The 13355-nt window shown below is 34.7% G+C and overlaps 1 protein-coding gene across 1 annotated transcript in view; it reads left to right on the top strand.

Moving 5' to 3' along the window:
* Positions 1 to 13355, top strand: part of CFAP99 (cilia and flagella associated protein 99) — a 1556346-nt gene that overhangs the window by 1365193 nt on the left and 177798 nt on the right. The window lies entirely within an intron of this gene.

Genomic DNA, 13355 nt, shown 5'->3' with positions numbered 1-13355 from the left:
ATCACAGCAACATATGCAGCATTGTTCACATAAACCCTGTACAAATATGTAAATAGCTGCATAGAGACTGTTGTACCTACCAGAAATAAGCCATAACAAACACCAAAAGCAAACCACACTAGTAGAATCACAACCTTAACAGGGTATATAACAAAAGGAAAAAAAAGTCATGGCCAAAATCAGAAAGAGCTACTGTCATAAAGACAAGAGTTCATTGATTAAACTAAACAAGAAATTAATAGGATTAATTAAGTCCAACTAGGACAACCACAAGGCCTTTTCAGATATGTCCAAAACCTTAAAGGTAATTTACTTCAGTGTGTTAAATTGGTGGTAAATGGAACCACCTTCACGACACATAGCAAATCTGCTGGCTGACAAATGTAACTCAAACTCCACTGCCCCCACTCCTGTCCTGACACCCCCCCCCGTGAAATCCCTTCTAGCATACCCCCCAATTATTAGCAAGGAGCAAGTCTTGGTGGCACTTATCAAGGCCAAAAACACTGCCTCATTGGGCTCCAACAATATTTTGGGTTGCTTCCTAAATAGATTAAAACATGACCTTTCAGGACCACTTGAAGCACTTTTCAACTATAGCCCCAAAACAGGTTATGTACCAAGTGAATGGAGGACTGCAGTGGTCATCCCTGTTCACAAGGGTGGTCTATGAACCTGATCTGGGAAACTACTGACCCCTCAGTCTGACAAATCTAATACGTAAAGCCATGGAATTAATTATCATAGAAATGAATACCATTGACATTGGCAACCTACAGACACTGGACTCATCCCATTTTGGCTTTGTCAAGAGAAAGTCTTGCCTACATAACCTGGTAGACTTCTTTGAGAGAATCACCAAAGCAATGTATGTGGGAAAGACAGTGCATACCACCTACCTTGACCTAGGTAAGACATTTGATATGTTCCCCCACTCAAGTATTGTTGACAAACCAACTAAACTAGGCATAAATCTCTATATAATTTGCTGGATTCCCAGATAGTTCCCAGATAGGAGAATCAAGAAATCAGGATTGAGAAGACTACCTCTACCAAGAGACCAGTCACCAGTGGAGAAACTCTGGGATCTGTGCTGGGTCCACTCCTGTTTGTCATTTACTTCTCGGAAGTCAAAGCTAATGTCAAGGGCCTCTGTCACACCAAGTTCTTAGATGACTACAAATTGTAAGCTAATATAGATTGCCTCCATGGCACTAACATTCTGCAAGAGGGTCTAACACAGACAAATGACTTGTGCCAAAACCATGCTTTAAAACTGAGCATCAAGAAGTGCATTATAGTGCCCTTTGGGAAAATGTGAACACAAGCCAATTACTCCATTGGTAAAACACCAGTAAGAGTTGACCTAGTAGTTAGGCATCTGGAAATATATGTAGATAATAATCTGACCTTTACCTAGCATGTACCCATATAGTAAGTAAGTCATTATGTGTTCCCCAAATTAAGTAAGGGTATGGCATCCATTCCAAGGAAGTTATAATACCACTGTACTTGGCCCTCATCAAACCATTCACTTAGTATAGGCATTTGTACCACTTGGAATGCCCACAGTGGTTCCTTACCAGGAAAATCCAGGGTATTAACACACTGTCCTTCACAGATCACTTTAAGGCCCTATTTCTATACTCTGTCTCCTACAGGTCACTGAGAGTCAGTCTATGCCTGACATATAAGGTGTGCTCAGATCCAGCCCTGATGAATCTTTTGCACATCTGAAAAATGAACAACTCTAGAAACACTAGGTCCAAAGATGTAAACGTTGCCTGCTACATAAATAGAACAAGCTGATGAGACCGTTATGTGTCTCATTGGATTCCCACATAATGAAAGATGTTCCCTGTGATCATGAAGCAGAGTTCATCCCTGACTGTATTCAATTGCAACCTTGACCATTGGATGGATGGGAAACTGTAAATTCACCCCCAATCTGACCTCCATGTCTCTAATGGACAGAAGCAGGCAATATGCTAAATATTACCTAACTAACATACCCCCCACAAAGCCCTTAGCCACCTCCAAACTAACATACCCCTAATAATAGACAGCTAAGGTACATGAGGACACAATTAGGTTGGGTTGCACAGCTAGGCTTGTAAAGGCTTTGGCAGTCATTACCTAGCATATACTTATGAACCTATGAACATTGATCCCAGTACACTAATGATGACAATAGCTAAGCCTATCTTTTAGTAAGGAAATTCATAAATATTTTATAGTAATCATTAATAACTGAACTTAAAACCAAAGGGTAAAAAGATCACACAGGCAAAGCAATTTGTAAAAACTACAAGAAAAACCTAGCCAAGGTAGAGTTTTCACTGTATGATACAATATTTTAAACATCCTGTAATAGAGGCCCATGCAATATATGCAAGTGACCCCTTAAGGACATCAAGTGTTTCAGCTGTATAGCTTCAGAATGTCCATGACTTTTTACTTTTTCTTTTTAAGTCCTTTTGGATACACTCAGGCCAGGGTACATTATTTTTTTCTCAAATCTTTTTATTAAAAAAATTTAAAAACATATAACAGTTTAAAACAAGAAACAAATTTAAATCAAGATTAAAAATTAGAATGGAAAATGTTCCCAACAATAAATAAAAAGAAAAAGAAAAACTATTTACTATGGTGTCTACATAAACAAAGACAATGGTGAATCATTCAGTTTGTAAATGTTTGTTAAATCATCAAGTGTTCAGTTTTTCAAGTATCTCTTTAACATTCATCCAGGAGTTATAATATGATGTGGTTCTGTCAGTTCTCATCTCAATTGCAGTTAATTCCTATTGAGAAACATTAACTGCAATATTCTTGAACTCTTTAAATGAACGAGGAGTCTCATTTTTCCAGTATATGGTTATTACTTTATGAGCAATAGCTAATAGACTCCACAAAAGGGAATATAAAGATCTGGCAACACATTTAGGTATTGGGACGTTGAATAAAATCAGAGATTTAGTTAAATTAAAAACAGTTTGCAAGAAAAAAAATTTAATTTTTCCCAATATGATTTGAGTAGTATACAGTCATAAATCATATGCTACCAGTCTGATTTTAATTTTAGTTTACATTTCCAACATACAAATTTTTTTTACATAAGTTCCATTTTATGTCAAGTAATAAAGTTTCTGTGAATGGATTTCCAAGAAAATAACCTTCACTGCAATGAAAGGGTAGTCTGTTTTGAAGACATCAATATAAATTTTGTATTTTCTCCACTAGGAAATTGATTGTTATTTGCTCTATAATACTCCCAAAATGTCTCTCTATAATATAATTTTTGTATTTTTGGCTATTTTATATGTTTCAGATAAGAACCCGCTTCCTATAACTGTTTGATTTCCTAAAAGAATCATAAGTTCTATAACTTTTGGAACAGATTCTTTAATAGTTGAGTGTATTGAGTCCAGTCTATTAATAATAAATCGTCTAAAGGTTTGTATTTCTAACCACATTTCACTGTTTATACGATATTTATTCATGATATATTCTGTAGAAAGAAGCTTCCCAGAATTTATCATATATATTTTTTCTCTAAATTCAGACATTTTTGAGATATCAAAATTGATAATACTATTTTATGTGCATGCTGTAGGAAATAATAACAATGACCATGTTTTAACTCCTGGATTTTTGTTTATAAAATTTTTAATATAGTTGTTATGTATCTGCAGCATATAGATTTGTGTTTACTCTCATAAATATATTCCCTAACCAACCAAAGAAACTCATTAGATAATATTTTAAGGCAGTTATTTAGCAGTGAATAATTTGACTTTAACCAAAGTATTGCTTGTATTTCTTTCCACTTGGTAAAATAATTAGAATTTAACCTTAATATTATTGTCTTAATTGATGATAGCACATATATTTCTATATCTGAAAGTCCAATACCACCCAATGTCCAATCCTTTAAATGATGGTTTAATGCTAGCCTAGGTTTATTGTGGAACCATAGAAAATTTAACATTAGTTTATTAAATTGTCTCATATATTCCTTAGAAAGGGGAAGTGAAATAGCTTGAATAAGATATAGTAACTTTGGGAGAATAATCATTTTAATTAAAGAAAATCTCTCTTGTTTGTAAAAAAAACTTGTTCCATTTATCTATTAGAAACCTTATCTTGTTTAGAATGGTAGACTAGTTGTTGATATATCATTTATATTATCTGATAAAATAACCTCCACGTACTCAATCTTATTATCTAAAACTAAATACTTGGAAAATCTTTTATACATATCTTGTGCTTTATAATTTATAACTTAGTTTTAGTTTCATTAAATTTAAGTCCAGATATTATTTAGAAGACTGACATTGTCTTGAATAATGCTTGTGATGAACTATTATGATAATTTAGAGTCAACAGGATGTCATCTACAAATGAATAAATTTTATAATTTAACTGATTATTGAGTTGAATAACTTCAATATTAGGACTGGATCTAATGCAATTACCAAATGTTTCTATTACTAAAGCAAATAATAATGGTGACAATGGACACCCTTGCTTGGTACCTTTAGAAAATGAGATTGATTCAGAAGTATATGATCCAGTTCTTATATATGCAGATGATTTTTCGTATAGCATCTTAATCAAGTTTATAAAACTATCTGAGAAATTACATTCCTCTAAAGCTAATAGTAAATAATTCCAGTGGACTGAATCAAAAGCACTATTAATGTCTAAGCTTACCAAAATCAACCTTTCATTTGTAGTTTTAATGTAATCATTCTTTTGATATTATCGTATGAATTCCTATTCTTAATGAATCCAATTTGATCTTTATTTATCAATAAAGTTAGTAGACTTTTAATTCTATCAGCATATATTGCCATAAAAATCTTGTAATCAATATTTAATAAGGAAATTGGTATATAAGAAGAACATTCTTTGTCATCTTTGTCTGATTTTAGAATAGATGAAATTAGTGTATACTTCCAAGATGGAGGAACTTTTTTAATTCCTTAACTAATGTAAATGCCCTTAATAATAATGTCAAAGCTTCTTTACATAAAGGTTTATATAGCTCTGGAATTATACCATCAATCCCAGAAGATTTACTTACTTTTAGTTTTTATTTGAAATCAAGTTCAGACATTAAGATATGTTTATCAATTAATTTTATCTGATCTTTTAATAATCTATTTTTGGTATGCTATATAAAGAATGAATGTATTGTATTTTGTGGTTCTAGTACTGAACTAGATGAATTAATAGAGCTAAAATGTCTTCTAATTTGGTAACTTTCTTTTTAGTTCAAGGAACATATTTTATTTGATTAGATTAATAAGTCTCTTTGTTCTATGCACTCGCTTGTGCTGACTTTTAGGATTCAGTGAATACGAATTCATTTTAATCTTCTCAAGATTAGTCATAATTTATGATTTATGATCTCTAAATATTTTTTGTTTGTCTCATTATGTTTCTCCTCTAGTTTTTTTGTTACCTTTTTTGAATGTCTAATTTAAGTTTATCCATTTTCTCTTGTAGTTCTATTAATTCTTTATCCCATTGTTTTTTCTTATTTATGTACCAAGATAGAATTTTTCCATATAAATAAGATTTTAGGGAATCCTATACATAAATTTCAGATGTATTGTCAATTGAATTTATATGTATTGAGACTTGAATTTCATGGTTAAAGAATTCCTTAAATTCTTTAATTTACTTGCATATGATGGAATTCTAATAGAAATATTTTTTAGCATTCATCTCTATTTCAAATGTAATAGCATTATGATCAGATAATGGGCATGAGACAATTTTAACTTTGCCTAGTTTTCTGGTCATATCCCTAGAAACATATACTCTGTCAGTCTTAGATTGAGTACCATATCTATATGAAAAATGTGTAAAGAATAATGAATTTACATCTAAAAATTAGATAACACTGTCTGTCTATGCTTGTTAGGTGCATTAGTATCACTAGCCTTTAAAATGCAATTAAGGTCCCTAACTAATATAATTCTCCCCTTATCTCCTCAAATTGTTGTTTAACTTTAACACCCAGTCCTGGAATCCAGTAAACATTAATTAAAGTCTATAATCTCCCTTTTATTTCCAATGTTACCAGACAAAACTTGCCAGTTCTATCGTACCATGTGCTTAAAATGTTTGGCATTATAGCAGTACTTCTCCATAAAATCACCCCCCCCCCTTTTCCTTCCTTTGTAAATTGAACTAGCAAGAATGGAGTAATAGTTTGTATTAAGTCTATGCATGTCTTCTTTTAAGAGATGCATTTCTTGTAGGAATATGACTTGAGCATTAAAGATCTTTAAATATTTGTTTAGACTACCCCTCTTACAACTGTTGTTTAAACCATTTGTATTGATTGAAACACACTTCATATACAACTTATCAGTAGAAGTATGCCCAGTCATGTATTCATAGAAAAAAAAATGTTAACACAAAAATTAAAACATAACTTTTTTATTAATAAAAATTAATATAAACTTGTATGATTATCAGCTGAACATGAAGTATTAATAATCATAGACACTGATCTTTAAATAATTATAAAGAAAAGTATTAAACTTTGAAATTGAAAATTACACACCCATTCCCTGAGGTTAAATAGACTTGGAAACATACACTGCCTCATACTCACAGGCTCCCTGATTCCTGGACTTTATCAACACAAATACCCATGACTAGATAGTGTGCATACCCACCAGAGGTTCAGACATACTGGACCTGTTACTCACCAATATGGAAGAGTGCAACATAGTGAATTTGCTAGCTGCAAATTCAGCTCAAACTTCAGTCACCACTGCCCCCTGCCTCCCCCTATGAAACACCTGTTAGCATAATCACCCCACGTATTAACAGGGAGTAGGCCCTGGCTTCACTCACTAAGGCCAAAAACACAGTTGAGTGGGCCCTGACCATATCTCAGGATGCCTCCTAAATAGCGTGACACATGACCTATCAGGATCACTTGAGTCACTTTTCAACTATAGCCTCAAAACAGGCTTTGTTACCAATGGAGGACTTTAACAATTATCATTCTTCACAAGGGTAGGCCATCAACTGACCTGAGAAACTCCAGACCTATTAGTCTGACTAGTCTAATATACAGAGCCATGGAACAAATTATCATGGAAATGATCAACAAAGACATAGGCAACCGTCATACACTGGACACAACCTAGTTTGGCTTTCTCAAGGGAAGGTTATGCCTTCTAAAGCTGGTGGACTTGCTTGTTCAAGTTTGGTTAAATGATTTGCTTGGAGGTGGATACATATAGGAGAAGCACAGAGTAGGCAGCAGAGGAGGTAGGCTTGAGCTAGTGACGTCCTTGAAGTAATGGATAAGAATGTTTTCTTTCTATACAGTAAACCGAGTTTTTGATTAGTCTTTATGATGGATTGTTGGATATGATGCTCAAATTTCGGTTGACTGTCAGTTGTGATTCCTAAAGGTTTGGTGTGGGAGTCAGCATGAATGATGGTGTTGTCTAGGGAAGACAAACTGAAGAAAGTTTTAAGGCTGGACATAGATTTTGAAAGAAAAATAATAAACTTAGTTTTCTTTGGATTAAGGATGAGTTGGTTATTGATTAACCAGTGTTTAATGGTGGTAAAAGTAGTCTGGGTGAGGGAGTGATGGTCATTAGGGTTGTCGGAGAGGATAATCAGAGTAGAATCATCGGCTTACTGGATTAGAGAAGGCAGGTTGGAGATTGTTAGTAAAAATATTAAAGAGAAGGGGGCCTAGAATGTATCCATGGCGTACACCTATTTGGATAGATAGGAAAGATGAGCAGGAGGTCTGCCATCTAACAGATTGTTGTCTGTTGTTAAGATAACTAGAGAACCAGAGAGCAGTTGCTGCAGAGAGGTTGAGTTCAGTTAACTTAGTAAGAAGCTTGGGGTGGAAGACAGTGTCAGATGCCTTGGAGAGATCAAGTAATAGGCATGACACCAGTTTATTGTTATCTCTTGCCTCTGCTATAGTCTGGATGAAGGATAGAAGGGCTGTGGATGTGCTGTGGTGGGGCCTAAATCCATGTTGAGAGGGGGTGAGGAGATTTTCCTGGAGCAGATATTTAAGGTGTCTGTGAATACAGTTCCCTAGAATTTTTGAGAGAGGGGAGAGGATGGCTATAGGACAGAAATTGGAAGGGTCAGTGGAGTTAACTCCTTTGTGAAGTGGAATTGTATAAAAGGATTTCCAAATTTCAGGGACTGAGGATTCTTTAATGGAATGGTTGATGTGAATTTAGACAGGATATGCTATAGTATTGGCTGCAAGTTTGAGAAATTGGGGGGGTAGGTTGTCGAAGGAGGGAGAGCAAGGTTTAAGTTTTTGCAAAAAGGATTTTATATAAGCAGTGGAAACAGGTTGCAGGGAGAAGGGTGAGTGAAGGCAGGTGGTGGAGGGGGTGGGGGGCTGTGATTGGTTGTTATCAGGAGGAATTAGTTTGCAGATAGAGTCTATGAAGTAGTTGTTTAGGGGTCTATATTACGTAATCGAAAACCTGTATCATCGAACACCACAACACCGACACACATAGCCCAAACCGCAAATACGTCAAACCCCCTAAACCACAAATTTTCAAATCTCGAACCGTCATAGTCGGCCAACACCACCGCGCGCTACATACTACATATCCAAACATAACAAATAAAACACATACATACACTTACCAAACCCTACTTCTAACCCTACACTAAACCTTACATACATTACTATCTATGCACTTACCTTAACCCACACCCTAACCCTAAGGTCTGTAACTATCGCACACTTACCTTACAGAGCTATACCGCAGACAGGCCAACCATGACACATCAACATTTCATATTTCGCAGTTTTGAACATTTGCCGTTACCGTAGTTCACGGTATACGTGCCGGTCTTCTGGTGTTCGCTGAAACGGGATTTTGATCTCGTAATATAGACCCTTGTTTAGTAGGGTGGCAGTTTCCAGAGGTGATTTTTTTGGGGAAGGGGTTGGGGGTAGAAGATTTCTCTGGATGGAGAATATTGTTCGTTGTACACCAGAAATTTGGAGAATTTAAGGTGTGTGTGTAGAATGAGCTTCTTGATAAAATGTTTTCTTATCTCTGATAATAAGTTTTAGCAAGATTTCTTAGTTCTTTGAATTTAAGGAAGAGAGAAGATTTTGATTTTGTCCATTGTTTCTAGATAGAGTGTCTAAGTTTCATGGTGGAAAGGGTATCTTTAGAGAGCCAGGGTGCAGGATTAGATTTGATTCTATTTTTTCTGATGGGTGCTAGGGTATTTAGTATGTTTAGGAAAATATTATTAAACTGAAGAACAGTGTCATTTAGAGGATGGTTAAACAGGTGAGAACAATTAACAAGAGACAGTTGGTTGTTGAAAGTTTCTGTGTTGAAACCGGTCAGGTTGCGGCAGTCTCTATAAGGTAAGTTTTTGAGGTTTGAGGAAGGTACTCTTAGTATTGAGATGGGGAAGTGATCGCTTAAGGACTCTGGTAAAGTACTGGGATTATGGTACTGATTAGGTTTGGAAGTTAAGATCCAATCAAGAATGGAGCTGTAGTTTTTATTGATACGGGTGTGAGTAACAATAAGTTGACTGAAGCCAAAAAGGTTTAAAAAAAAATGTTTAAATAAAAACGAAATGTAGGTCATGTTGCAAGAATTTTAAATAGCGCTTTTTAGAGTAAAAGCTAGATTTTCAAATTTCTAAAATACAAGAGTTAATATATACATATATATACAAGAGTGTATTAGATTGAGGAGAGGGGAAGATGTTTTCTGTGTTGCATGTCATAACTATAAAGAATGTAATTCTGTAGAGCATATGAAGCAATACAGTTTAAAGTTAATTTTTAATAAAAATGTTTCATTTAACTGCACCTAGGAATGAAATTACAGTAGGAAAAAAGAGCTAAATAGTATAATTTAAGACTAGAGCCAAGAGATGTTGAATATGGAGCAGTTTAAACCTCAGGGATAGCTAAGGAAATAGTTTTGAAGCTTGGGGAGCGGTTTCCTAAGAATAAATGCTCCTGATTGGCCAAATGTGACCTGGGTCAGTACTGAGTTGCAGGAAAGGAAGGAAACATTGAAAATACAGGTCTAGACAGTTAATGAAATATTTACTAAGGACAGGCTAATAAGTGAATTCCTCAAAGTACAAAAGGGGAGGGGCTGCAAATTTAAATTAAAATAGAAATAGAGTACTTGGGAAATAGGGCTAAGATGACAAATTAAGATTCATTCAAAGATTATATAAGTAAATAATTTAGATTTTGTGTGTGTTTTTTAATATCAAATTAATTTTAAAACTTACAGCTTTAGTAACGATGGCAAAAAAGCACTTGGAAGTACATGTAATTCTCCCAACATGAGGGGTGTTCTGTTAAATAACCAGTTGCAAAGAACTATATTTTAAGGCTGGTTGTGATTGCTAATTCAAGGAATGGACTCATAAAGGCAGAAGATGGTTTTGTATATAGTTTATATAGGACAATTTGTTTGGGAAGGGAGAGGGGATGGGAAACCAACTGGACTTAAAACCTACTTGAAGCTCAGATAAATCTACAACATGAGTGAAGGAGAAAGAGAGAACGAGATGCAAACCAGGTCTGCTGTATGCAAGGAAGGACAAGAATAATAATATAAATCAAAACTGAATGCATACAATAAATGGTAGAATTGTAGAACTAAGCATAAGCCTTGGAATGTAACTGGAGTAGCTGGGAAGAAAAAGAAGAATGTTGTGGCATATATTTCATAGAGTAAGATGAATGTTGTAATGCTAAAGGAAACATATATTCACTTTTTATGCAAGTATAGAAAGGGAACAGAAAAGAAGTGTAGTGCTATTAGTCAGGGAAGGACTGGAGCTGATGACAAATGAAGAAAAGTTAGACAAACGGGATGTATAGTTTGATTAGAGGGTATTGTTATGGTGTTAGAGTTGACTTGCCTCAATATATTTACCCCCACATTCTACCAAGGATATCAAACATTTCATTGGAGGTGATAGCATTTAAGAAAGGCATGTTGATTGTGACAGGAGCCTGGTATTTTGTCATAACATGGATGTGTTATAAGGACCTAGAAAAGAGAGTATACAAAAGGAGGGTAGGTATTTGGGGAAATAGGCACATGCTTGGCCTTCAAGATGTACCAACAATAATTTGAGGACAAAAAGAATGCACATATTTTTTAGGAAAGCATAAAGTTCAGGCAAGACTACACAGCTGTTACATCTCTAAGGAACATAGTAATATGGTACTTAATCAAGAGACACATCCACTAGTCCATTCAGACCATGCCCCAGTGCAGTTAATATTAAAATGAAATATCATAAAATACTTTGATAGACACTGACATTTCCCAACTTATTTTTGAAGACAGATCGGTTGGACAGAATAGTGTAAGATTTTACTAAGGAAATGGAGGTGGATAACAGGAAACTAGCAGACATAGACGATAACAGTAAACTAAAGTTAAAGAACTTAGTGGAGATAGAAATTACAGCAAATATTTGCAGGCTATCAGAAAATAAAATAACTGGTAGAACAGAAAATAAATTAAACAGATTATATTGAGAGGCAGCTAAAAGTAGCTAAGGAAAATATGCTTGAATATCTAGAAAATATAAATGCATAGGGGCCAAAAGCAGTGAAATATCTGTTCCTTGACAATAATCATAGAGCAGCAAAATTATTAGTTCAGAGATTAAGACAAGTAAAACAATGATAGTAAAACTCAGAAACCCATATAATAGGAAAATGGAAGGAAACCTAGGCAAAATAATAATACTCATGGATAGCTACTATAGTAAGTTGTATAGTAAGAATTTAAAAGTGGAAGCTAGAACACAATATATTTTATTTTTATTTTATTTATTTTATTTATAATTTGTTAACTGGGAAAGTCTGACTTGGAACAAAGGCAATTTTCAGCGACGGCCCGGGGAGAAACACTCCATATACATGTCTTTGTAATGTGGGAGGAAACTGGAGCACCCAGAGGAAACCCACACGAACACAGGGAGGACATGCAGACTCTGCACAGAAGGCACCCCAGCCAAGAATCGAACCAGAGAACCTCTTATATTGAAATATATTTTAGAAATCTAAATCTGTCCAAAGTGTTGAAAAAGGATGAGAAAAATCTAATGGCTAAAATACATGAAAATGAAGTTAGGGAGGCAATGAGAAACCAGAACATGTGGAAGATTCCATGCCAAGATGGGATCCCAACAGAAGTATGGCAGAGGAAAGAAAAAATAATAATAAAGGTTTGGAAGAGGCTATTCAACCACATTATGGAGGCAGTGCCCCACCTTCATCTTGGTTTAACACAATGGTAGTAATTATACATATATAGTATTATATAAGAAGGGAAGGACCCAATGGATCCTGGATTGTTCAGATCCGTTTTAGTAATTTTTTTATATCTATATTGACTAAGATGCTGGCAGAAATATAACCTAAATTAATAGACCCATATCAATGTAGTATCATTGGAGGATAGACAAACATTTATAATACTATCAGAACTTTGATGATACAAAATGATGTTGAGACAAGTAACAAAGCAATAATGTTGATACGTTTAGAAGCTGAAAGATCTTTCGATAGGGTAAATTGGGAATTTTTAAAGAAGACAATAGAAGCATTTGCCTTCCCCCAGGAATGGCTAACATTGATCATTAAAATACATGAAAATACAAAGACTAACCTAAAATGTGAAGTAAGACTCTCAGGAAGAATTAATTTGAGTAACCTTTCTTACTACCGATTGCCTCATTTTCACAGAGCTCCCATCTGCTTGGCATCCTTGCCGCACTCTGAGAGGGTCCTGAATTAAACATGTGCCAACCTTGGCAGATAACAGATTCTTTTTACTGTTTTGCACTTCATTTAACTGTGTTAGATAACTACTGCTTTATTTTTGATTTATTTGCTGATGTTTGCACTTTAAATAATTTTAAATTTCTCTAATATTATACTGTTTGCTGATGTTGAGATCTGCACTTTTGAGAAACCTTCCAGGCAGTGTTACTGTGTAATTTGCTACTTTGTACTTGTTGCAGTTAATTATTGCATTCCTGCACTTTTGGCACTACTAAAGGGATTCTACATTAAGAGGGATTAGGTGTGTATTCCAATGGCACTGGAAGGTAGCCTGAACTGTCCCCAGTCTAAGCCTTTTGTATAATTTTGTCATTGGCCAGAGGGCCATTTTGTTTATTTTAGCAGTTTTCTGTGCTCCTATAAAGTTGACATGTTTATACATCACTGCTGATAATGCAGCTGCACTTCACACCGCGTTGTACAGTCACAATTACTTTGAATTAAAATTTTCACTTTAATATAG

Source organism: Protopterus annectens, chromosome 2.part1, assembly GCF_019279795.1.
Source record: "Protopterus annectens isolate FY-2018-M chromosome 2.part1, PAN1.0, whole genome shotgun sequence".
NCBI classification, from domain to species: domain Eukaryota; kingdom Metazoa; phylum Chordata; order Ceratodontiformes; family Protopteridae; genus Protopterus; species Protopterus annectens.
The sequence above is the reverse complement of the archived record's forward strand: the minus strand, read 5'-3'. Positions and strand labels throughout refer to the sequence as shown.